Source organism: Varroa jacobsoni, unplaced genomic scaffold, assembly GCF_002532875.2.
Source record: "Varroa jacobsoni isolate VJ856 unplaced genomic scaffold, vjacob_1.0 scaffold_1423, whole genome shotgun sequence".
NCBI lineage: Eukaryota > Metazoa > Arthropoda > Arachnida > Mesostigmata > Varroidae > Varroa > Varroa jacobsoni.
Genome location: NW_019214325.1, coordinates 224,640 through 249,136, shown reverse-complemented (window position 1 = coordinate 249,136; position 24,497 = coordinate 224,640). Strand labels below are relative to the sequence as shown.

Here is a 24,497-nt window from a genome sequence, read left to right as displayed (position 1 = left end):
CTCTAACGTGGTTCAATTTTTAGGTGTTTCGTCGCTTTGCTGCTGCTGCTGTTATCCTTTCGGTTGTTCGGAATACCGACAAACGGCCTTCCACGGCCTGACGTGGCCACCTTAGGCAACGCGTAAAGTCGTACTTCTCTTCTGAATGCAGCGTACGCTTATTCCCCTATTTGCCTAAGATATTCTGGCCCTAAGTTTAATGTAGAAAATATGTAGGAAAGAAACGCACACATTAGATATTTATTTGCATTTTTTCAAATTTACGTCTCCTACGGTAAATGCAAAAGTTAATTTCTTTTTTGTCACCTATGTCTGTCAAAGGGAAGATTTTGCTGTGGGTTTCTCTCTAAAAAAACCTGTATCAAAATAAATCTTTGCACTGGAGTAGCTGTGTATTGTAGAGGTATCCCGAAAATAAGCAGATGCCGATTACCACATGTTCTATCAGGCCAAGTATGTTAACTTCATATAAATTGCTCTGAACAATATTTGCGTTATCCTGTAACTTGCATTGTACCTTCATTGCTACCAATAGCCTGCATAGATACAAAGGATAGTCTACTCTAAACTCCGACAATGTTTGCTATATCCGTATATTTTACAGGAAAGATAAGTCGGTAATAATAGCGTGTTTATTCACCTATTGGTAACATTGACGTAAACTAAGCATATAGTAGTTGACGGTTCCCTTGAGAAACCAAGGACGTCTGCCGCCAGAGCTATTTTCTCGAAGCTGTATTTCACGACGTTCGTCTGAGTGTGCGTAGATTTACTTATGATCAGACGCGTTTCGTAGATATCGACACCCAACTCGTCCTCTATAAAGGAAATCGTATTTGTTAACATGGGCAAACACACACACACACACACACGCGTTAACACATGGAGAGACGCAAAACGACAACGTCGTTTAGTCTAGAAAAATGGCCTGGTTCGCGTGGAAAAAGATGGCCCGAAAGTTACCTCATGGTGCATTTGTTCATAATCAGTCTACTATGGTAGTCAGCGTGAATTAAGCAATTTGCTCTTTTAGCCTCAATTGAGATCAGTGAAGCGGTGCGATAAGTTCTAGGAAAAGTAACCGTTGATCCACTCTCATTAAGTTTTTTTTTTTTTTTATGTATACACCATTGTCACGATCAAGGGCATCCAGCAGGCTTACTTAATGAACTAGCTCCATATCGAACCACAATGGATTTGACGAGATTAAAATTCTAACACACTTGATTAGCTGCTATTTTTAGTAAGGAATACGTTTCGATCCTCCACCTGGGATAACTGCTAGCACAGAAAACAAGAAGTTAAAATGAAAAATTAAAAACAAATTTTCGAACGAGCTTCTAGACTATTCGTGCGAAGAGGAATACATTTTTAAAGCCGCAAGCATCGTTGCAAGATTAGTAAAATCGAGTCATAACATAGCTGATACTTGATAAATCGTGTGTCACAGTGTTATTTTTTTTTTTATCTTATGCCAAGTTAGCTCCAAAACGAACACTCGAATTGGCATTCTATATCTAAAGAGAGATGATTCTAGGGATTTATATTGTATACACTCGACGACTGCCTCGTTCGCTGCTTATGTGAAACTCGATGGTACTGAGGCAACTAATGGCTAGTACTATACTATAATACCTTCCTCAAAACGAGAAGGAACGATGGTTATTGATAGAACAGATTACATCCCCTATCAATAATAACACCAGCTCAAATTGGCTGCAGTGCGGGCGCGATCACGACGCAAAATCGTAACACACATTTAATAACAGTCACGAACACCTGCCTGAAGCTCTCGCCTTCGATTACCGTGGGGTCCTGAAGTTGAGCTTAAAAACGTACGATTTCAGGTAACGTCGACCAAACTGCAAGACACTATACGATTCTAGGTACAGCATTGCCAAAGATCTTTTAGCATCATTGTATATTCAACTACAATCGATGTTCCATGGGCGCGTTCAGTATCTCTTGAGTCTTTTCGTATATATGTTCCATTAGATAAAATCATAAGGTTTTCAGCAGAAAGCTTTTAAACACTCGTAACCATCGTGACTGCAACACCATAGGCCATCGTTATTCCAAGTCGACGCGCTTCGACGATTCGGCAGACTATGACTGGAAAAGTTTCTCCTATTCATTTGAATAACTCACACGATGTCCTTTCGGCCTTAGAAGCAGATTTATTTGTTTGCTGCCACCAGCCAGTTCAGTGTTCGCTCCAGTCTTAAAACAGATTTCTACCGGAGCAGTAGGTGTGAATCTAAATCCTTTGTCTTAACCTGACGACTGAATCGCGATTGTTGACCATTCCTATTTTAGGAGCTGAGGTTGCCGCTGCCGACACCTCGTTCTAACGTTTTTGATTGATCTTTCGCTTTTAAGTCGCCACCAGCGGCATGCTCTGACAGAGCCCTCTGCTGCCTTGCCGTGATCGCTGCGTGTCGTTTCAACGGGCCTCTGTACCGCTTCAAGTTGATCTTCTCTTGCTAGTACTTACGATTTCATATCTCTCTTTCAGCTTTGAGATGGTCTGTTACCACACTGAACTCTGGCGCCTGCACCGATTTACTCGATAGGACATATCGTACCAGACAGCGCCCTTTGATCATGAGGGCGCACAGCCGCCCGCCCGCCTGCCTGTATGTATGTATGTATGTATGTATGTTATAATCGTGCTTGAGACAGCTAGTGTAAACAGTCTTCCATTTCATGGCATACTTTCCATTTTAAACGTTCGTTTTAAATACGGATTCGGCAGCTTGTTGACTGGTCGAGCGCCTCTACTAACGATATACGCAACTTTGCCACCGGCGTATGGTCTTTGCCGTGAAACCCCAATATGGGTTGAAAGAGATGTGCCATTGACGCCTGCTGCCATATTCCCTGCCCGGTGGCATCCTTTACTGTGCTTGTACTACAAGTCAAAAATCTCTCCTATCAGCATATTTCTTAGTAAATTGATATGCGGCGTCAGTCGCTATTTCACTGATCAACCGCATTCAGAGTCAAGCTTTAATCCTTAATTCCAAATGCTATAAAAACACTATCGACGCCGCCATCTTTGTGTCCGCCTCTTGACACCATGGTCCTACTTTCGATGTACGAATACCTTGCTCATTGCACTCCTTTTTCAACCGTTATTATGGAGGCTTGCACTTTTCGTAATAATTATAGTATTCCAGCGCTAGTCCCTCTTCGACTATCTTTGCCGCTGTTATGATAGCAGGATTTAGCATTGATGTCAGTGGATCAGACGATGCAGATGGCTGAACGGGAAATACACATCTTACTATAGAAACGCTCTTGCTGCGTTGTGGTACTTATGCTGTTTCACAACAAGTTCTCTCGGAACAAATAAATCAAGTTCGTGCAGTTTCCATACTTGTTCACCGCTGAATTTTCTGCTTTTTGTAGGCTCCATTGTAGTGAAGTTGCCGACACAAAAATACAATAACCCTTTTCCGATGTGGAAGGTGTTCGTCGAATACTGGTTGTTCGAAACGACGTTCTAAGCTTAACGCTTATTCATATCGGTTGTTGTAGAGGCGTGACCACGCTGCACCACTACACGCTGTGTTAACAGTTGCAGAAACTAGCACGGGTCTCCTTTTGTTGGAAGGTAACGCCTCGCGCCAGAGCGTAATTCTGTAACCAAATGTGGAACCCGTTACCCAAATATGCTGGCTCTTTCGTCGCTAATAATGAAAATTCGTTTTATATATATATATATATTCGTTTTCAAATTATCCCAGAACCATGTTAGCTCGTTTAAAAAACAAGCCCATCAAGCCTTATAAGAAATCATGATTTAGGCGTTGTTCTATTGTAGGATTAACTTCACGTCCCGTCCCGATTGTCCATTCATGATTTTGGCTGTTAAAAGCCGTAACGTGGCACGAACATTCACAGCATTGTGGCCTAGCGTATGCATATAGGACCCAAGACCGACTAGCGTCACATGACGATCAAAACCTGTGGCCGTCCGTAGAATCTCAGAGGGACGCCGTTCAGACAAAACACATGCAGGCACCGTATACTTACGGGGTAATTTAGGATCTGCGTCACATATGTGCGCGGATGCTTTTTTTTCCATCCGACAGAAAGACGAGAATGTTGACATCAGAAAACGGCTTTCATCGTTCGACCATGTGAGGACAAGGAATTGGTTGGAATTGATGACACTATGACGTTCTTCCACAGACTGCTTTCAAAGATCTATATATATATATATATATATATATATATATATACATATGATTTTTATCTTGGAAGATTAATGTGCCAAAAAACAGAAGGAAAAAATTTTCGTTAACATTTAGCATGTTTTGGACATGTGCTTTCATACTAATATCAACTAGTTCTGTCTTCCAGAAAAATTGTGGGCGCTAGATCGATATTTATTGGCGACTACATCGTACTCATGAGATAAGCTGTGAAATTTTGGTTTCCAGAAATGGTAACTTGAGCTTCTCTACCGTATTTTAAACTGACCAATCGCTAAATCGAACCTTTCTAAGCCATTTGCAATTTTAAAACGCCAGGATCGCCCTGCTGGAGAAAGATCGTAAGAGCTTTTTTTTTATACTCATCTCTCTGCAAGGAGCATATTTTATTTTTATATAGTATAATCTGTCATTATCTACCGAGCTATCATAAGGACACATAATGCAATCTACAAGAAACAAATATTTCAAATTAGAATAATGTGGTTGTGACACAACGAGGATGTTACAATCGACGATTCCTCCAACGACTACTTCACGCTTGTGGAAATGCACGGAGTTATCCTAGTTGAAGGGCATACAACGAATCAAACAACCTTCTCCTCAAGCGCCTTTAAACCCCTACAGCATTTCTGAAATCATCAGGACTGCTAGTTGTTTTCGTTCGCTGCCAAGAAACTCATAGTAGAGTATTAGAAATGTATGTTTGCGGCCAAAACTGTACAGAAGCAAAATCAGGCCTAACACTTTAAAGTACCTCGTGCACCTTAACGTGCCATTCTTTTGATCGACTCACAAAAACATGCCTTAAAGAAATTTCAAATGGCTACGCTTAGGAGAATGCAAACGTCCCTTTGAACTAACAATGACTTTTTAGGTAAAATACACTGATTTAGCCCGGTTCCTTGAAGACGCGCCAGGACTGCGGGCAGAACCCTATCTGGCTACCCAGAAGGGTTTTGTCGAAGCTGAACGGATGTGGCTGCCTATATGGGAATTCCATAATATCTGAGAGCTGGTGTGTTTACCTTTGCATAGGAGTCGTAGGAGAATGCAACATTTTCTTGAGGCAATAGCCTTGAGTCGCGAACGCTAGTGATGCAAATTGCATAGGAACCTACGGCATGCGTCCGCCATGCTGCCTAAGATGTGATGATTGATATGTCGAGATTCCCGGCCACCTTGACAGTTTGAAATACGTGTGTATTACGCTTTATACAACATGATACCACCGAAAGGCCATCAAAAGTTTCAAGGTTAAAATCAATGGTCCTGCGGGGATAGGTGCTAAGATTTTTGAGCTAGAGTAGTTCATAGTCATCTGACTTGGGCCTCTCATGGGAGAACAGGTTAGAAAGCACAATATCTATAAGTTCTGTGAGAACTCTTAGAGCCTGAGTATAGATTTTGCTATAAAGCTAATCTATGATTTGAAGATAAGTACGAACAGTGATTTATCATTAGCATTGTGTAAAGACAATTTTGACGGGCAGCAAAGTCGTATATTGATTAACTAATTGACAGATATTTTGTTATATGTACGTATTGCGGGCAACGTAGTCAGATGGGCGTTTCAGAACGGTGAAACACCTGAAGCAGAGCTCCCGTTCGCTTGAGTGTATCGCGATTGTGTGAGACTCCAACGGTCTGGAGCACAACAAAGGACGGAGAACGCGGGGACGGATCGAGAATCAAAAGAGCCTTTCTTCTCTTCTAAGTTGGCTGCATGTTCTCCCACGGTTCTCATGGGTTTTGGCTTACTTTGTAGCAGAGTTAAACATCTGAAACTCTCAAAGGTTGGAGATCGAAAAGAAATGATTCTGATTATCATCGGCAAACCGCATCCGAACGTCAAGATCATGGAACGGGAGCGCTGCGAATTCACTGACGTTACAATAGCTGAACGAAATGTAACCCTTCAAGAAGAAGAGGTATTTAAAAACGAAAACGGGGAAAGATCTATTTGTAAGATAACTGCAATGATAAAGGACGAACTAGGCAAACTTTATGGAAGCTTCATTGCTGATTCAGGCGCTTCTGTAGCTTGGATGCGTAAATCTTTTCTTGGCAGATTTTGTGTATTACAGAGAAAATGGACACATGGAAATTCATTTTGGCAGATCAGGGTGATTCGGTAGATGCATGGATTTACTTTAAACCAAATTCTTTGCGTTCATTCCCGTAGGTTCTTATATAGTTAAATTTGTCTAAGATTGTCCTTTTTTGCGCGCTGACGTTCCAAACTAAGTAGAGCATAAAAATGCCGATACGTTCGAGCAAGATATTTGCTATTTAATTTTCACTGTTTCATATTTTTTTTTAACTAGAAAAGAAGGCCAGAGTACATCGTAGTCGCCAATTCTTTAAACTGCCCATATTCGCGGTGATCTACGCTGCATGGCGTATGGTACATATTGTTGACGTCATTAAACTGTGAGGCCCAAAATCTAGCATCGTTGTTTTTTCAGTTGTGTAGGGCCCAAACCTGCTGTAGAAGCCTTCAACCTTTATTGTAAGTAAACGAGAAAATGTGTGACCCGGTGTAGTCGCGAAGCCTCTGGTCCGTCTCGTGTGTTAGTATCTGATCTTTCTGTTAAACTGCTCATGTGATCTAACTATATGACCGTACAATCGTTGGCGACTTCAGCAGTAGATTAAAGCGGGCAGGCGAGCTCATTCGCAAGCCGTGTTGTCATCGTCACAAAGCTTTCTGCGGCCATAAGGACCTACATCGTTTCGTTAGTATTGCGTTTGCCGTTGTAAAATCCAAACATAAAATGAATGCCACTGCTGGCCTCTGTGACGAGGCAATGGGCGACAATGAACGATTTCCTTGTCAGTGGAAAGTTAGGAATAGCAGTAGTAAAGCTCACGTTTCACTTCTTCGTGTAAAGAAAAAAAAAACCCTCAAAATGGTCGTCGAATGAAAAATCGAGGAATATCAAGTCCTCAGAGAAACTGCTAGAAGATAATGTCCACTTTCTACTTTGGTATCATGTCCGTTTTCAGTTTTTAGTTCATTATTCGGTGTTACGGCTTTTATTCCAATAACAGATCATCTCTCTCCGCAGAAACCATTGCGAAGGTTATTATACATCCGTTCTGGCCGATTACGATAGAAGCTATTATTTTCGATTATCACAGGACTGTGTTGTCGGTGTTCGACCAGTCACCCTTGATGGAGCGCGAACTACTCAATATCGAAGATCGCGTTACCTTTATTTCATCCAAAGAGCTTCTAACAACCGCTAACCATCACCAGCAAAGATGCTCCCTGAGCACGTCTCCACATAACCAAGATCAATGAGTTATTTTTGGATCTCGTAACTCGACTTTCATCCCTGTAACCGCGAACGCTACTAGATCATCAACAATGTATTATGCGATTGAGCACTTATTAACTTCAGACAAGTTTATTTACAGAGTGAGGTTAGGAACAACGTCGTAATCTCCGACTGCGTCAGACGAGCCTACCGCGACCGACGACAGCAGCGGCCGGAAGACGAGCTGACTCTACAATAGCTACTATAAAAATCGTATCGGAACTCGTTAAGGTTCTTGCGCCGCTGCATGAAAAACAATTTCTAACAATAACAACTTTTTTGGTGATGTCGACAAAGAATCGTTGATTATTGATCAGGAGTTAGCTCTGATCTTCCACACGATCAGTTGTCGCCGCCGCCTACGTTCAAAAGAAACATGTCAAAGCGATAAAATGGGCTATTAGTTTCGCCCGTCTTCAAGGGAGATGAAGACAAAGAGCTGAACACGTATACTGTTTTCGGCTACATACATACATGCATGCGCTACAATGAGTTTAAATGGTATCAATGGGTGCATACACGAAGCCGGTGCTGATAGAACGTGAGCAGTTATTTTGATTGAAAGGAACATACAGAGAAGACTAGTATTAGACCTAAGGACCACTGGCCTTCAAGCGAAATTCGCTATGTAATTGACAAAGGCATGCCAATGAATATATAGTTGTGCGAGTTTATCGTGGCTGCGTGGAAGAACCTGACAGGGAACAGAAGTCTATTGGTGGCTGTGATCACAGATAGTAACTGCATGTAGAAAGCATTTCAGCTATGCTTGTAGCTGTTACGCTCTTATTGACCAGATACATACACGCATCTGCTGATATAGTCCACCGTAAATGAAATAAGTGTTTTGACAAAATATACGACTCTGACCAGGCAAATTTTCTGCTTTGATAGCATTTTTAGATGTCTGCAGCAAAATGCTTTTTCTACTACCATGTGTATCCATTGAGGCACTATGCTCCATACCTTAAGCCATTTCGATGCTATTTCTTTTGCCATAAGGATTATTTTTCCACCTACCATGAACCTGGACATAAATAAATGTTTCAAATATTCTTGCTCAAAGTGTGCTTTTCTGTTGTCTTACAGAATGGTTCGTTCGAGTTGGTAGAAAGTTTGTCGGGCAGTCTGTCATAATGGGCACCCGTTCAACCGGTACTTATTATACTAGACGAAAGCCAGCTATTTATAGAAAAAAACGGTAAATTTGCGAAGTAGAAGAACCGCACATCGTTTTCAGAATTTGAGAGAAGGTCGGCTATTATTTGATCTTTCCGCATTAAACGAACCCTAACGTCAATACTGAAAACTTACTTGAAGTCGACGGTCTACGTTACTGTCAGCTTTCATACGGCTTTAAAAAAACAAAGAAGGCTTTTCCGTGGCAAACCGGAAGAGCTTCAATAGGGCTTCAATTTTAAATAGTCCGAAATTGATCAAAATCGCCCTAAGACACTCGTAATATACAATAAATTACAGCAATGACCTACTGTCCTAAACAGAAAAATATCAGTTGCCGATTGGACCGTCCAGATTGGTTTCAATATTTAGACTTTTTGGGGCTTTTTGCGTCCTGTTTTATTTTTTAAGGTTTTGCATGTGCCCGGTTTTTGTCAAGTTACTAGCCCCGTACGAACTTTTTATATGCAACGACATTTTAATAAATTCGCACTTACCAATATTGCTTAACACACGACTACTATTATAAAATTATTTCCGTATATTTGAGAAATGACTGGTTACGGATCTAAATCTCAAATCGAATCTGTAATCGCGGTAATTGCATGCCGCGATACATACGCGAAAAAACATGACCGTCGGGGATTTCAGTTATTGTTTTGGTGGAGCCTTAAAAATAGGACATTCGAAAAATGCTCACTGTAGGAGTGCCATCTTATGTAAAAAAATTCTTTAACGAAGTTATCCAGTGCCTTTACTTTTTACAGACCTCCTTTTATTTCATGGTTCACAACCTTCTCTATGTAGCGAACCGTTCGAAATAGGTTTAACCATACTGGCTAGTTTCCGCAGTGCGAGCACCTTTTTTCAGGTTCAAATTGTACAAAGTTAAGTTTGATGCCTCAATCAAAAACGGGCTGTCAGCTTCTGAGAGGTACGCTTCAGTCGAGACATCGAGGAAACTAGACGAGATACTTTACACGCCGCTCTAAAGGGCCAAGTGTTGCATGCATTTGCATTGAGGGAAGCATGGCTTATAAAAATTTCTGTTTATTAAGAGATTGAAGAGAATTATTGTATGTATTTAGCATAAGCCCAACGCGACACAAAATATTATCTGTAATCCCTTGGAGCTTGACCAATAAATAATGTTCGGTAAAAAATAACTTTTGCACTTCAGAAACAAGCTCGTTTGGCGTGTAATTTCGAATATGAGGCGATACAGAACCCAGGTAAGGCGGACGACAAGCACACTGACTTGACGTTTGCACCCCCTGTTTTTGCAGAGTCTAGACGAAGAAGTGATCGGTTGCATTGTTGTAAAGCTTCATTTTGGTGAAGTACTTATTGTAGCGAAACGATGTAGCTACGATAGAGTCTGAGCCGGACATCAGGGTTGAAAAAATCTCACTTGAAGGCCTCGGTGCGCCTCGACGCACTGATATTTTCGGCTCTATCTATCGCTTATCAGATGTATCAAAAGGAGAATCACCAAATCGATAACGGCTGCCTGAACGTGTTGTGATCTTGGACTTTGTCGCCTGACCATAATATGGTCTCCTGGAAATTGACGAACAGAATTTAACGTTTCATAATTTACTTCTTAGATATCCTTTCACTTTTTTTTTTTTTACTGTTAATGATTTTTTAGTCGTTTCTGATGATGAGGCCACAAAAGCAGTTTTACACTGTTCAGACTTTAAGGGCGCGCCTGTAAGGAAAACATACCAAATTAGAATCCTATTTTGTATGTACCTATAGATTGCTGTACCTAAGATCAGAGAAACTGATCTCTCTTCGTCGGCTAGCATCAGCTTTCTGATAACAGTATTGATTATTGATAAGTTATTGGTCAAATACCATAATCTTATAACATCTAAGGTAATACTTTAACTTTACATTTTGTCATTCTATGAGTATTCACCAATGTTCATGTAAGTGTATTGTATATAACGACAAGTTGATTTTGACAGTGTACTAATTTTATTTCAGTGCATCTCTCTCTTAGTCTACTACTGATGAGACGTTCTATATCTTGCCTGTTATTTGGAACCGAGTTTTTCAAAGAGTCTCAGTGACAAGATCTCTCAACTACGGCCACTCCGGTCATAGATCTTCCAGAGCTGTTCTAATCTTTTAACACCTAGTCGGTAATTATACAATAATATAATGTTCGTATTCTGTCAATAGGTCGGTATCCGGCCGGCTGACTTTGCCTCGCTCTGAGCACGAATCTGTCTGCTCCTTCCTGTACATCGCGTCGTTATCGCTAAGCTGGTGGTCTGCCTCCGTGAAATCGCTGCAATAACAGGTACATCATCGTAAATCTCTTGTTGCGCCCGTCGCATTTAGATCTTAATGCATTTCGCAAAACAAAAAAAAGTTCGGAAAAACAAGAAGCATCAACGAAATAGCGTAAATTCGTTAACTATAAGTGGCACTGGCGCCGATGCGCAGTATTGTACGTTGCATAGCAGCAGTAACTACGACGTAACTCGACGTCAGAACGGAACGATGACGCCGGCCGTGCCTTCAGTGCTCGCAGCTAGTCCCGGCACCACTGCAAGGGGCGGTGCGGATACGGCTGACTGTCGTGACCGGTGGCATACTTGTTTTCGCCGCCTGCGCTGGCCATAGCCGCCGTCTACGCACAGAAGCTTTGGCTGCGGATGTTGTTGCGCTGATAAGCTCCCTTTTTTCTAAGGGTCACCACCTTCGCCTTAATTTGCTTACTTAACACGAACAGCAGTGGTTGAAGTGGTAGTGCCGACGCTGATGCTGTGGCCAGCATCACCGCTGGGCACCGGGCGACAACAGCAACCATCGCAGTAACGACGACGACGACGACGACGTCGAAAAGTTCAAATTTGGAAGACGAAGACGTGAGTAGACGAAAATAACGAAACCGAAAAGAAGACGAAGATGCAGAAGACGAAGACAAGATAGATCTCGCGAGCGACAGAAAACTAAAGGACACAGTAGGCCAGGGCGACGACGCTGGTGACGACTACAGCTGGCTGAAGAAAAAAGGCCACTGCTACTCCACTAAAGATTTACCGACAGCGATGGCGAGCAAAAAGTAAAGAGTGAGGATTATCCACGCTCGGGCGATTCTCAAAATAACTTTAGCCTCATTTGAATTGGGCCTACCAACGGCGGGTTGGACAAGAACACTAACAAGCAACTTCAGCCAAAAGGAACAAATGAGGAGACCGATAAAGAAAATAAGAGAATGTTTACGTTATATTCTTATTCATTCGCATCATTGTTATTATATTAAATAATGTGATTTGCATAAAAGCGTGATTTGTTGCGTTGATGTTGATATTTTTAAGGGTACAGGAAAGAAAACCAAAAATCAAAGGAAATTCACTGATGGAAGACGTTTTCAGCAGCACTTCAGCTTCGGCATCTTTCAGCATGTTAGTCGTACTGTTGGTTATGAATGTCTGACAAGCTCAAACATTGAAGCAAGAGAAAAATTGTTTTAAATTAAAAATGTGAGCCTTGCTTGATTTTTTCAGTTATCAATGAAGATTAGTTCCCAACAAAGCTTATCGTCGTCATTTGGCTAGCTTGTGTAGATTTCGTATTTGTGAAATTTCAGCTTCTCTCTAAAAATAGATAGAGTGCTTATATAAGGAACTAACGAGAAATTACTTGTGTTTTTAATAATGCTCTACTGATCGATAAATATTGCCGTTGATTAAATACACATTTGACGCAAACTAAATTAATCATTTTAACCAGACGTTTCAATGTACATATATCTGGGTAAAGGGCTGTTTTTGTTTCAATCGCTTCTGAACGATGCATGTGTTTTTATACGGAGACCTCCTATAGAACACTAATTACGCTCAGCTCCGTTGTGCTGAGGTCTTCACTCTAAACGTTTTTGTAGTACTGGATCATACCGCAGACGCAATACGCCATCACTGTCGTATATGTTAGACGGTCGTAGGTAGACGATAAAAGAAATGTACAATCTTTTCAATGAAAAATATAGCAATATGCTTTCTCTTACAAGCAGAGAAAGTTGCGGAAGAATGAAGATGGATGCAATACAGGTATGGATGAGGACATCTAGAAGTAAAGAGGTGGTACGGTGCATTTCTCTTTAACAGGGGTTGGCATGATATCTATCTCGCAAAAATATGTATAAAAAGAGGACAGATAGACGACGGTTAAGAGCACGCAGTGATCAAAATATGCTAAACCTACAGCCCTTGCGGGCATACGATAGACTTTCAAGAAGGAAACATTTGTGGCAATGGTGATATACATATGCACGATAGTATCGCATAACATAAATGTCTTTTGAAGGGAGGCAGTCCTTAAGCGCACGAGGTGTCAATCAATCAATCATACACAAATTACGACGCACGATTTGAGATCGCCTACAATTGTCCCTGGTTGTCCTTTGAATCAAACAGAAAGTGTTAACAGCGAGAAAAATAGTTGTTTTTAAAAAAAAAAAATAGCTGTAAAGTCAAATATTGACAGTGGAGAAATATTTACGTGAGGCTGACGTGTAAAGAAATAGATCGATAGAGTTGCGGTACTTAAATGGAGGACCGATATCAAGCAACAAACCATCTTTGGTGCTGCCTAATGGGGAAAAAAAGAGATATGATTCAGTATAAATAGCTCTAACGGTAAAGTGTCAGCTTTGTTTGCCACTAAGCTGAATAAATAAATACGAAGAAACGAGTGAATAGAGCGTATTGTACCTACAAGGTGCAAATCCAAACAATGCTTCAAATTTGCCTTAGAAATATTGCGAAGAGAGAGATAAGCCAGCGAAAACGCGTATATATACATGTATATCTGTGCGTAAGATGCGAATCCATTGGGTAGAACAGCTACCTATCTTGCCATTTGTATCTTATATATATATATATATATAGCCCATAGTTCCACCCAGCATAACATGCATCGTCTAACAGAAGGGTTTGCATTTAGAGGCAATCACGTTTCCAATTATGCCTTTCTTTACTAACAGAGTTCTGTTATTATAATTAGGGAAATATAAATAGATCGCTAATCTAAACTACGCGTCTATCCCTTGTGCCTTCATTAAAGTAACACTTTGAAGATTAAGCTCCCTAAAAACGATACCCGTCTCAAAAATAAATAATCGGCAAATATACTTCTCCACTTCGCTGTTGACCCTATCTGATAATCAATATATCCATCGATTATTCCTGGCGATATAAAAATCTATTATTTCCCATTATTTTCAACGTCTTTAGCGTAAAGAAGCCTTCATCTTCTGCAGCGAATTTGATTTTCACACGCACCTCTTTCTCGCCATCCGATCGCTCTCTAAAAGTCTATGTCTGCCTGGTTCTTCTTTCTGTCGTTATGTATGTGCCCAGGCGTCCTACACAGCCTGTCATGCGTACAGAGCCTTATCGGTTGGTTTCTCTTTGCCTCCTACATTGCGTTCATTGTCTAGAGGGCGTTTCTGCACAACTCTTCCTCCGTTATCACCGTTAACCCCGACTGTTCACATTAGTCTGGATACGAACAAATCCTATAGCAGGCGATGTGGTACATCGATTGTGACGACCTCTGACGGCAGGCGTTTCGTAGTAGACGAACGTAGTCTACGACTGTGTGTATGAGTGTATTGACAGCGGGTTAACGTTGACATTGGCTTGATATTCGTACTCATCGTCATCGTTATGACGATTATTAATAAATATTATTATGGATGACTGTCTCTTCGTCGGACCACCGCTATTTCTTTGCTGGTTCTGTGGTCCGCATTATGAAAAGATAGCGGAGCGTCACGGCCAACCGCTGTACCCGACCTCGCCGCTTGCTTAGCGCTTGACTGTGGTTTATATGATTATCTGAGATAAGCGCAGTAGTCGCTAGCTTGAAGCGAGCCACGACGACGACGACGACGACGACAGCAGCAGCGATGACGTTAATCATGAAAGGCAGAACGACAACAACGATATGATCGCGCAGCTCTGGACTAAACGGGAATTGTTCAGTAGAAGTGTCCTGCCAGCAGGCAATGCCAGCTGGAGCTTAAATCATCCAGGGAGGAAAAAAAATTGAAAACTGTTTCTGTTAAAAGGGTTATTCTTGCTTTTGGTCCTTCGATCGTTTAATCATCTCTTCTGGCTAGTCGAGTGCGACCAGAACCTGGCCATGTCGCCACCCATTTATAAACAGGTAATGTTATCTGTTGGTTTAGGACAACCTTACGTCACTGCTAGGTGGCCATTGTTATGCGATAGTAGTAAGACGGAACGGCTGTTGCCCACATGATGCTTCTAAATGTTCCAGGATGAAACCAATTGTTCTGTATGAATAAATCACAGCAAATGTTCGAGCTACTGTTCGAGATCTTCGCGAAAGTTACTTAGAACGAAGCCGATACGCGTCGGATGAAATTCAATAAACTTCGTTTTATTGGTCGAGAAAATGTATTAACTGTTGCTGGCCGCGTAATGTTATCATTTAGACTTATCACGTCGAACCGATATTACGTGGAGTACCTCGAAAATCGCGTGGGGTTGTCGAACACCATCATGGAAAACCGGGTTTCTTCGTGACGACGCCGAGTACTTTCGTTTAAAACTATGTTAAAAAGGGCGTTATTGGTCAAACATGAGGCTATATTGTGTTCGATAACCCACCCTTATGTTTGAAGTTTTACGTCCGGTATCGCTATTAGGAATTCCACTAGATCACTGGCCCCTAGCACGAAACGAAGTATGTGTTTATGTCCGGTTCGAGAGTAAACCATGACGTGTCCCTAGAATTAGAAGTATTTTCGATAGCCTGCCGACGATGTCGTGGTAAGCAGTACTAAACATCGTTATTAGGTATTAAAGGATAATTTGTCGCATATACAGGCACTGTACCATTCTAGAGGAGGGTCATTCTGGTGCAACCTGAGTAAGTTCTGCGCGAAAAATGTTTGACGTGTTTCTCTTTTGGAAGTTAACGCTCTCTGAAAATATGCATTGATTTTATAGCTGTGACAGGTTTCTCTGGGCAGCCTCCGCAGTTTAATTGATACCGTCTTTCTTTAACCACCGTCTATCAAGTGTTATATCTGAAAGCAGCCCAAAACATCCACCTCATTCCAGAGCAGATGTCCTGAAGAGCTAATCCCAACTCGACCAGATCACGAACGTTCGATAAACCTATTTACGAATCAAGCATGAACAGTTTACGATGCGATGTTAACTCGGTTTTTGAGACGTCTTATAATTAGCTTTATGATGATGAATATAATAAATAATGTATCGTGGCCGAGGATTGTACTTCGGATACGTTCGAATTGTCTCATGCTTTTCGGCGAACCAGTTGCAATACCAACGAGTCGAACGGGTGCTATCAATTCAAGGTAGCTCCTCCGAAGGTCTAAAATGGTTGCATAGCTTGTTGATTTATGATGCGGAAACGTAAATTATGGAAATTTACAGAAAAATTCTGCGGTAGAAAAGGTTTTATCGCTTCTACCAAGGTTCGATTCTGGACATCTACGGAAGGGTCTGCAATCTATCCATATCTTTTATTGACAGAGCAACTATTGGCCTTGTTACTATCGCTTCATAGGTTGACATCGATAGCGTCGATTTCATTAGCGTCATTGAGGTGGACGAGGCTGGTACTGTTTTCAGTAAATATTTCGCCTATGCAGTAAGAGTACGCAGAGGTTGTTGCTCGAGTCAAGCACTCGAGATCGTCCAACATCTCTTATTAATTACTTGGTCAGCTTCTTGGATTAAAAGACTTGACAAATATTTCAACACTACTCGATTCTTCCTAGCTAGTCGGTTCATCTTTCGGAGGCATGTGCATTAGCCTACCTTCGGCAAAAGGCTATCACCGACACGATGGAAAATAGGCGTATCTGCCTGGGCGCGCCCCTCAGTTTCAGGAAAGCTTTAGACTGTTCAGAGTATTTGACTTCCCTACCCTAGGGTCGCCAATGCTATACGAATTGTGCTTGCGTATATCAGAGAGCATACTGAAATTTTCCGAATATTTGGTCCTGTTGTTAATGCCAAATAAGCCAAGGTTGGATCGGTTTGTTCATTTTGGTCAAAATTATTTACAATATGTCACACTTGCTGTGGCTCAACTTTTGTTACCCAGAGTTGTCAAATGCATTTAAATCAATCTCCAAGGATGCGTGGAATGGCAGACCCAGCTGACAGCTTAAAATTCCCATTAGTTTGCATTTATTGCAACACTGAAGTGACTCATGATGATGAGTGTTTCAGACAATAATAATAAATAATAATATAAGAGCCAAAACATTCTTGCCAATGCTGGAGTACTTTCCATAAAAGGTGATGGCTTTTTGAGGCTACCTCGTAGAGTTCAGATCAAACAGAACGATACGGTGGGAGCAATAGTCCATAGAAATCATAGAATTTCTATAGATGATCTCTTGATTTCAAACGAACTACTCGTTATAGGTAAAATCTTCGACATGTATCTCACTCGCTCTAGGTTCACAGTATCGGAAATTTCAATTCCGTCGACAATCCGCTTGCCGATTACCGACACTGTGAGCCGCTTTAGCAGTAGCGTTACCTCTATCTCTTTGTTGTTACAATATTAAGTGGACACGTTCTTGCGTACCACATACTGTCAGTACGGAGCTGCTTCCCGCGCACGCACTTCGATCAATCAGCTCCGTCAAAGAAAATTCTTGCTGCATGCAAAAAAAGACCATATAAACTGAATAATCATGTAAAAAGATACATATATTTTTACTGCTGTGATAATTGGGGCGATGTTAACATAATATAGAAATAACGACGTAGGATGTTTTGTGACACCTCATTTGTCCCTATTTTTGCGAGTACTTCAGTGTTCTAAATACAACAGTCGAGTAAATCAACGAAGCTTGTGATGCATTTGCTTTTGTTCTCGTAACGGTTCCGGCTGTTTTCGCTCTGCCAACAAATCATTGCGATCGTTTCCTCAGTTCAACATTGAGGACCTGCCCCAGTTAGAAGGTCTAGGTGAATCAGGCGACCGGATTTTAATAGGCTTTTCTTTAATCGATGGCAAGTATATCATCTACATTTATCTGTGCTCGGAGACAAAGACTGCATTCTTGCGTTTCTCCAAGGGGAGGAGGATGATCGAAGGATAATAATAATAAAGGATAACACAACGGGTCAAAAGAAAATATCGAAAATGTATGTATCGAAGATTATAGAGACATGAATTTTCAAAAAAAAACCCGGTTCGCATTCCGTTCGCGCATGCAACCGACTGCAGAGTTCAGATTAAGGAATATTGTTTGTATCGCGAAGATCAAGCCAACATTGCGCTGCACGAATCAACGCTAGAAGCTTATCTTCGACTCAATTGAGAACCGGCTAATCGATCAACGTTCTATCATTGGAACCCTTTAAATGGATTTTAAAGACTCTGATGTAGGTCCGGTGTCAGCGCAGGTCTCGCGCCATTGACCAGACGTTTGTTGCGAAACGAATCTTCTTTTATCGCCTCTCTAGTTAAAAATGGTATTTGACTTTGAAGATTTTTATAAGGTGAATGTAACGGACTTACCTGGCTTCAGGAGCGTGCTATGATGACAATCAATAGCTTGAAGAGCTAGAGTATTCCAGCCATGTCGTGTTTAAAACAAATCTTTCCCAAGACTCTGTCCGAAATGCCAAATAAATTAGAAAACAAAGGAGCAGAAATTAGGCAGCCATATTGGTTCGTTACCCAGGAACTGAATGTTGAGACAGGGTAAAGAGACGTTTGCAATTCTAGGAACATGGGCACCACTTAAATACATTGCAGAATAATGAGATTTCAGGAGCACGAATAGGCTTCAATGCTACAGACGGAGCTCTCGGTTTCATTCTCGGCAAACATTTTTCGCTACTTTTTTTGAATAGTACGAAGAACTTTCGATTGAAGTCTGTGTGACAGCGCTAGGCACTAATACCGCTAAGGGTTCTCATGGGCCTTGAATTTATTGCCTGTCCTCATATCATAGGTTGGGCAAGCTTGTTCGTAATCAGCACAGCGTACTCCATTGACGTTTCGAAAATGCTTAAAATGCATAGTGTCTTTGAAAAGCAGCAAATAGCGAATTTACATCGTGAATTCAGCCAAAGCATATGTTTGTTCTGCAGATTTATTTCAAACGTTTGGGTATTACATAATTATAATGAAATGTTAATTATAATTAAAAAAAAAAAGAAAACTATTTGAAATTGTGCTTCTCATTTAAGTACGGTGTAACGCTTCCTGCTATATGAGCAGGAAACTGATAGGAGCTCAAGCGTACATCAAGTATGGTGGATCGTTCATTTCCTGCTTACGATTTGCTGGAATAAAATCGACAAATCTCTTCAGGGCTTAGGTAAGCAGTGATTCTGCTATACAGATTCGAACCGAATGATACACCTAGGCACAGATCTCAGTTTGATTCGGAAAAAAAACAACTATAGCTTGCATTTGATAGAACTGTATGAATTTTATACATTGGCAAAGCTGTAAGAAGAAGAGGACAACCAACAAGAATCTGTAAGCGGCCCATTTTCATCGATTGAACAGGGCTATCTAACAAGAAACACCCAATAGACGAGACAAGGTAATCTTTACTTGACATAACACTTACAAGTTTCTGATAACTTGGTTGGTTGAAAGATGGAGGAAGCTTGCTGTGACCACGACTGCATATGAAGTTATTTGCTGCCAGAGCTTGAATTAAATTTTTCATTGTTTGTTAACTGGAAAAACAGCCATTCTTTATGTTACGACCTAGAAAGATAGCTTGGATAATTGAGATATCACGACATTACAATCCATCATTCGGTAGCTAACTAGTGAAAATATTATCGGGGACGATGGCTGTGATTGTTATGACTCCGCAAGCAAATAAATAGGACGTCACAATAGCAAAACACGAGCAGGTATAATGCAATGGTGGTCGAAAAAATCGGAATCAGCCGCAGTATTATAGAAAAGAGGCACTTGGTGATTTTAGAGGCAAGGGGGCAATACTTTGCCTCATAGTCTGCACACGCAGCAAGCAACTGCCACTAAATATACACGTACTATGCTTTTGCTTGAACGGTCTTTTGCTGATAAATCGACAATAGGTCACATAATGGGGGCGAATTTATTTCCTATATTCTGCGATAGCGTATTTAAAGGAGATAGGTATAAAATCATGTCATGATATATTTATTGAATATGTTCTGCCATTTATCCCTATGATATTTAATTTCTATTGTATTTCTATTGTTTATAGCACATTTCACACCTTTTTATGGACTTGTATGGACGGTAACTTGCAACGCTGTACAGCCTTAGAACTGAATCAAAGGCGAAAAAAGTATATGTACATGTATATATATAATGGTCATGGCAGCTCATTCGAATGATGAGCTAACTCTACGAATATAATAAAACATAAGATTACGAAAATTCTATGGTCCGGAAAGAACTTTTCTGTCTGAGACTGCAGCCATAAATTATTGTTCAATTGTCGTTCAAGTCTATCGTGACGCTTAGTTCAACAACAGTGTTTCTTTTACCAAAGTTAAGTTACTGTTTAGGTATACAGACATAAGTATGGACAAATAAATCATGTAATCCTTTTCCTATTCTGTGCTAGTGGTAAGTGTTTGTTTTTTTCCCACTAGCCAAATACAAGCTGTTATATCAGACTGAGCGAACCGATAAACCCAGAGCTGAACTGTATAGGTAATATCAGTGTTTCCATTAACGGCCGGATATCACAAACGCAGAGTGACGACCTTTGCGTAAGATGAAAACGCGCACAGCTAATGGCAAATGTATTTATAAACCAAAATATATTCGCTTGCACAACCCTGCTACATATGATAGGTGCTTCGTCCATAACAACCTTCCTACTCAATTGAATTTGGGTTTCGGTGTGGGCTTCTGTTTCGATGTGACCCCAGTACAGGGTCAACCGATCGGCGTGGCATAACCGTTGCTGCTTTTGCTGACGAACAAGTTGTTTTTACAGATAGAATTTTAAATATTCTAACGACACTCTGGAAATCTCAACTTAATTACAACCCGTTCCTACAACCCGATGTCGACAATAACAATATTGTTTCCCATATGTTTTGTTACTATTCCTCGTGAGATTACTTTATTTTCAATGAGAAGATGGCAATGGCCTTTATTCCAAATGGCTGAAACTCAGGTAGGCTAATATCGCAACTCCCGACCACCGATCCGGCCCGGTCGACTATACCGACGCCACGTTTTTGTTACGTCCACCTTTGTTCAGTATTTTTACAGCCTCAAAGGATATTACACATTGGTATAGTGGAGCCTAATGATTCTGGCTGATGTTATTTTAGAATTTCTACACGTTATTTCGATAGAGCTCTGCATGTATTACAATACAACGAATTTACCTGTACAAGGTAAAAACATCCAACGGTAACGTTGAACCTTATGAATTCTGTCTTCTTTACAAAGTTAATTACTAAGCTTTTTTCAGAGCAAGTACCAATGGCGTGTTGACGTTGATTTGCCTCCAGCGTAATAAACAGCACTATGGGCTATTATACTCGCCAGAAGCGTCAGGATATCCATTAATAATGAGAAAAAAAAAACACTTAACAACTCTTGGCCGGCAATAATTAACGAGCTGCTAAGATGAAAAACTATTAAGCGCATTAAGATGGACAATATACATTCGTTTCTATTCAGGGCACTTTGTAGCGACGCCTTGAAAAGCACTGAAAAAATTCCCTCAAACTTTTGAAGTTATATTCTGTAACGTACACTGCTGTTCCCTGTACGTTCAGCGTGAAATACTGATTTGACAGAACAGAAAATAATAGTTATCATCTTTGAAGTAATTATGGCACTATAAAGGTGTTTAAATGTTATGCCATGCAGGTTGTTAGAATACGAAAATTTTAGGCTTTTAGTTTGCCGATTTGAAAGCCTTGGCACTAGCAGCGATATGTATAGGTCTACTCTCGTAGTAATCAGACAAACGGCGTAATACCTATTTCCAGATACATACATTTTTGATGACAATTCTAAGTAAACTGGATGATTGAGGGTCTCCAGAACGATGATAGTTTACAATCGGCGTAACGCATAAGTTAACGCTTGCGGCGATTACGTTCTACCTGAATGACGTGCAAGGGTTATACTACTTAAAGACTCTGAGACAAGTTCTAATGAATTTAAACAACGCAATTACTTAGCGTCTCACATAGTTGCTTTTACATAGACATTCGTGCTTGTCGATCTTGACGGACCTATGAAATGTGCGCCCTGTCTACTTCGATAAGTTTCAGACCTGAAGGAAGTGAGGAGCTCGTAGTTGCTAATATGGCAGCTAATTAGTACATTGCCAATATTTGTTACTGATTTGCTGTTGAAACCAATGGCTCCGAATGTAGACGTGAGCTACAGCGTAGCCTCGCATTGATGGAGGTACATAACGAGCCATAATAGATCATAGACAAAACGGCCCCAGTTGCTTTTCTAGTGTCTGGTGTTTAATTTTCTGTAGACGACCTTGCCTGATTGCCGTAGATGTCGACCAGGAAGGCTATACCTTAAGGGACGAGTACAAGAGGCTATTTACGCAGGCCCTAACCACAAACAAGTTTTGTAGCATAGCTGATTTGCTATACAAATATTCATTCTTGGCTGAAACTTGATCATTAGCAGAGGACCGCCAATTCCAGACAACTGACAACTGTAAACAAACGCAAGCCTGTATGTACTTCACAGACTTGTTTTTATCGTCTAACAGCGTACGATATAAATTGTGACGATGTATTATCATTGTAAAAAGCAGAAACAGAGAGAGGACAATGACAATCACCACAACAGCCTAACGGCTCGTCACCGAAACGAAACGCTCTATCGATTTTTCTTTCTGATTACGCCGTACTGTTAAACATACTATGGATCTATCTACTGTGTAAAAAAGACTAACAAACGCCTGCCCCTCCCCAATCATTTTTAGCCCCATATCGTACCGTCTACCTTCTCTAGCACGGACAGAAAACGAAGTGAGCTAAATTGAAGAGGAGCACAATATACGTGCCTCGTTTAGGATTAAACGTGTTCGATACGGTTCCAGCCCCCCATCGTTTTCTTCGTGTTGCTTAACTGCTTCTACTGCTGTTCCCGTTTCCCGTGCTCCGAAATACTGGATCGCCGTTTCGCTGCTATTTGCGTCACAGACAGCATCAGCATCCATTGCTCATACGATGAAGCCACCCCCTGGCAACGTTAGCGGTACCGAATACTATATGCCACCAATATGACAAACGGTGAACGGCTAGATTGAATTCTATAGTAGCTTACATTCGCAGAGAGGCCGCTGAATTCATTTGAATGCTAACGAACTATTCGAGGCCGTATCTGCCTAACAATGACTAAACTACTAGATCTCCCAAACGGCATTTACGGTACGAGTCACTGCCGATATGTACCTTTCAAACGATAATGAATGTATTCGAAGCAGTAGGCAGCGGAAACCCAGAAGTGGCAAGGTCCTACATTAATTCATACTACTTTACCGTTTAAACGATTGATCCACTGACAATACTAGGTCCTAGTGATCTCCCGATCAGATTCGTGGTCTATCTGCACATATGTGTGCTACTAGCTCGAAAACGATTCTGTTCCTTAGAATACTGAACATACCAATTGTAAGTGTTCCTCGACTATATCCGTGACCAAACTGTTCTGATGATGTATGCCATGGCCTGATACGTTACGAACCATTACTGATACGTTACCATTCACTCTACGAACTCAATGGTTAGACTGATCTTTTTTTTTGTCATTGGTAGGAAGTTCGTAGCGTTTTGAAGGTTTGTCAGCAGCCTATAGGATACTGCTAAACATTATTGTTATAAACCTGCTCCTGATACCTCTCACTTCGATAAGCAGATAACAGGCTATGTTAAATTTATTTACGACTCTATAAACGCTTTGTGTACTTTTGCAGATGCTATCGACGCTTTCGCTGCTTCGCTACACCAGGATAAATACATTAGATTAAATTAGCTCTTCCCAAACTGTTATTTTATCAGCTAATATACGCATGATCATGTTTGCCGAAGTAGACGATGCTCACACAAACCACAACGTTTTTTCCGTACGCTCTAACTGCCCGCCAGCCATTCTGATTTCATCCGCTCCCTGAACGTATAATAGAAACGATACAAATTTACGTGAAGACTTTCCACTCAGCTTCGATTCAACACCTAATCAATAACAGCCGTCCCAGTGGCGAGCACGGTCGATGTTCTACGGTGTTCCTTTGTTTGTGCGTGTATGCACGTACATGCAATAGACTTGCTTAGGTACCATACCATGATCATCGAAACTGACTCTTCCAGCGACTGATTGCTATTATTACTATCATTATTTACCCTTCAAGAGGCATTCGTACATTGCTACGGTAAATATCATTATCGGAATATCGAACTATTTGAGGATTAAACGCGCGAAGTTTATCTGGCTGCAGTCACAATGATTTTCTTTCTTAAAGAATGGCTCGAATTTAATTATACATAACAAACACAACAAGGGATACGTTCGTACTCGACCATAGCATAAAATACGCTATTCAGGAGAAACAAACGTGAGCCTTTTAAGCGTGGCTGCTGGTTCGCTATGAAATATAAAGAAGGCATGTCCGTCTAAGTAAAAACTTAAAATAATAATTCTTAATATGACATTTACGTTTAATATAAACAGGCTTAGTCGTTATTGACTGATTTTGTTAGCTATTGGCCAG

The 24,497-nt window shown here is 40.9% G+C and overlaps 1 long non-coding RNA gene across 3 annotated transcripts in view; it reads right to left on the bottom strand.

Annotated features, from left to right (window-relative positions):
• Nucleotides 1-10,848: 10,848 nt before the first annotated feature.
• LOC111269914 (uncharacterized) overlaps nt 10,849-24,497 on the bottom strand; it is a 38,329-nt gene continuing 24,680 nt past the window's right edge. For all 3 annotated transcript variants that reach the window (XR_002685995.2, XR_015314725.1, XR_015314726.1), the window contains one exon: nt 10,849-11,021. This is a non-coding gene — a long non-coding RNA (uncharacterized LOC111269914). The remainder of the gene's footprint in view (nt 11,022-24,497) is intronic.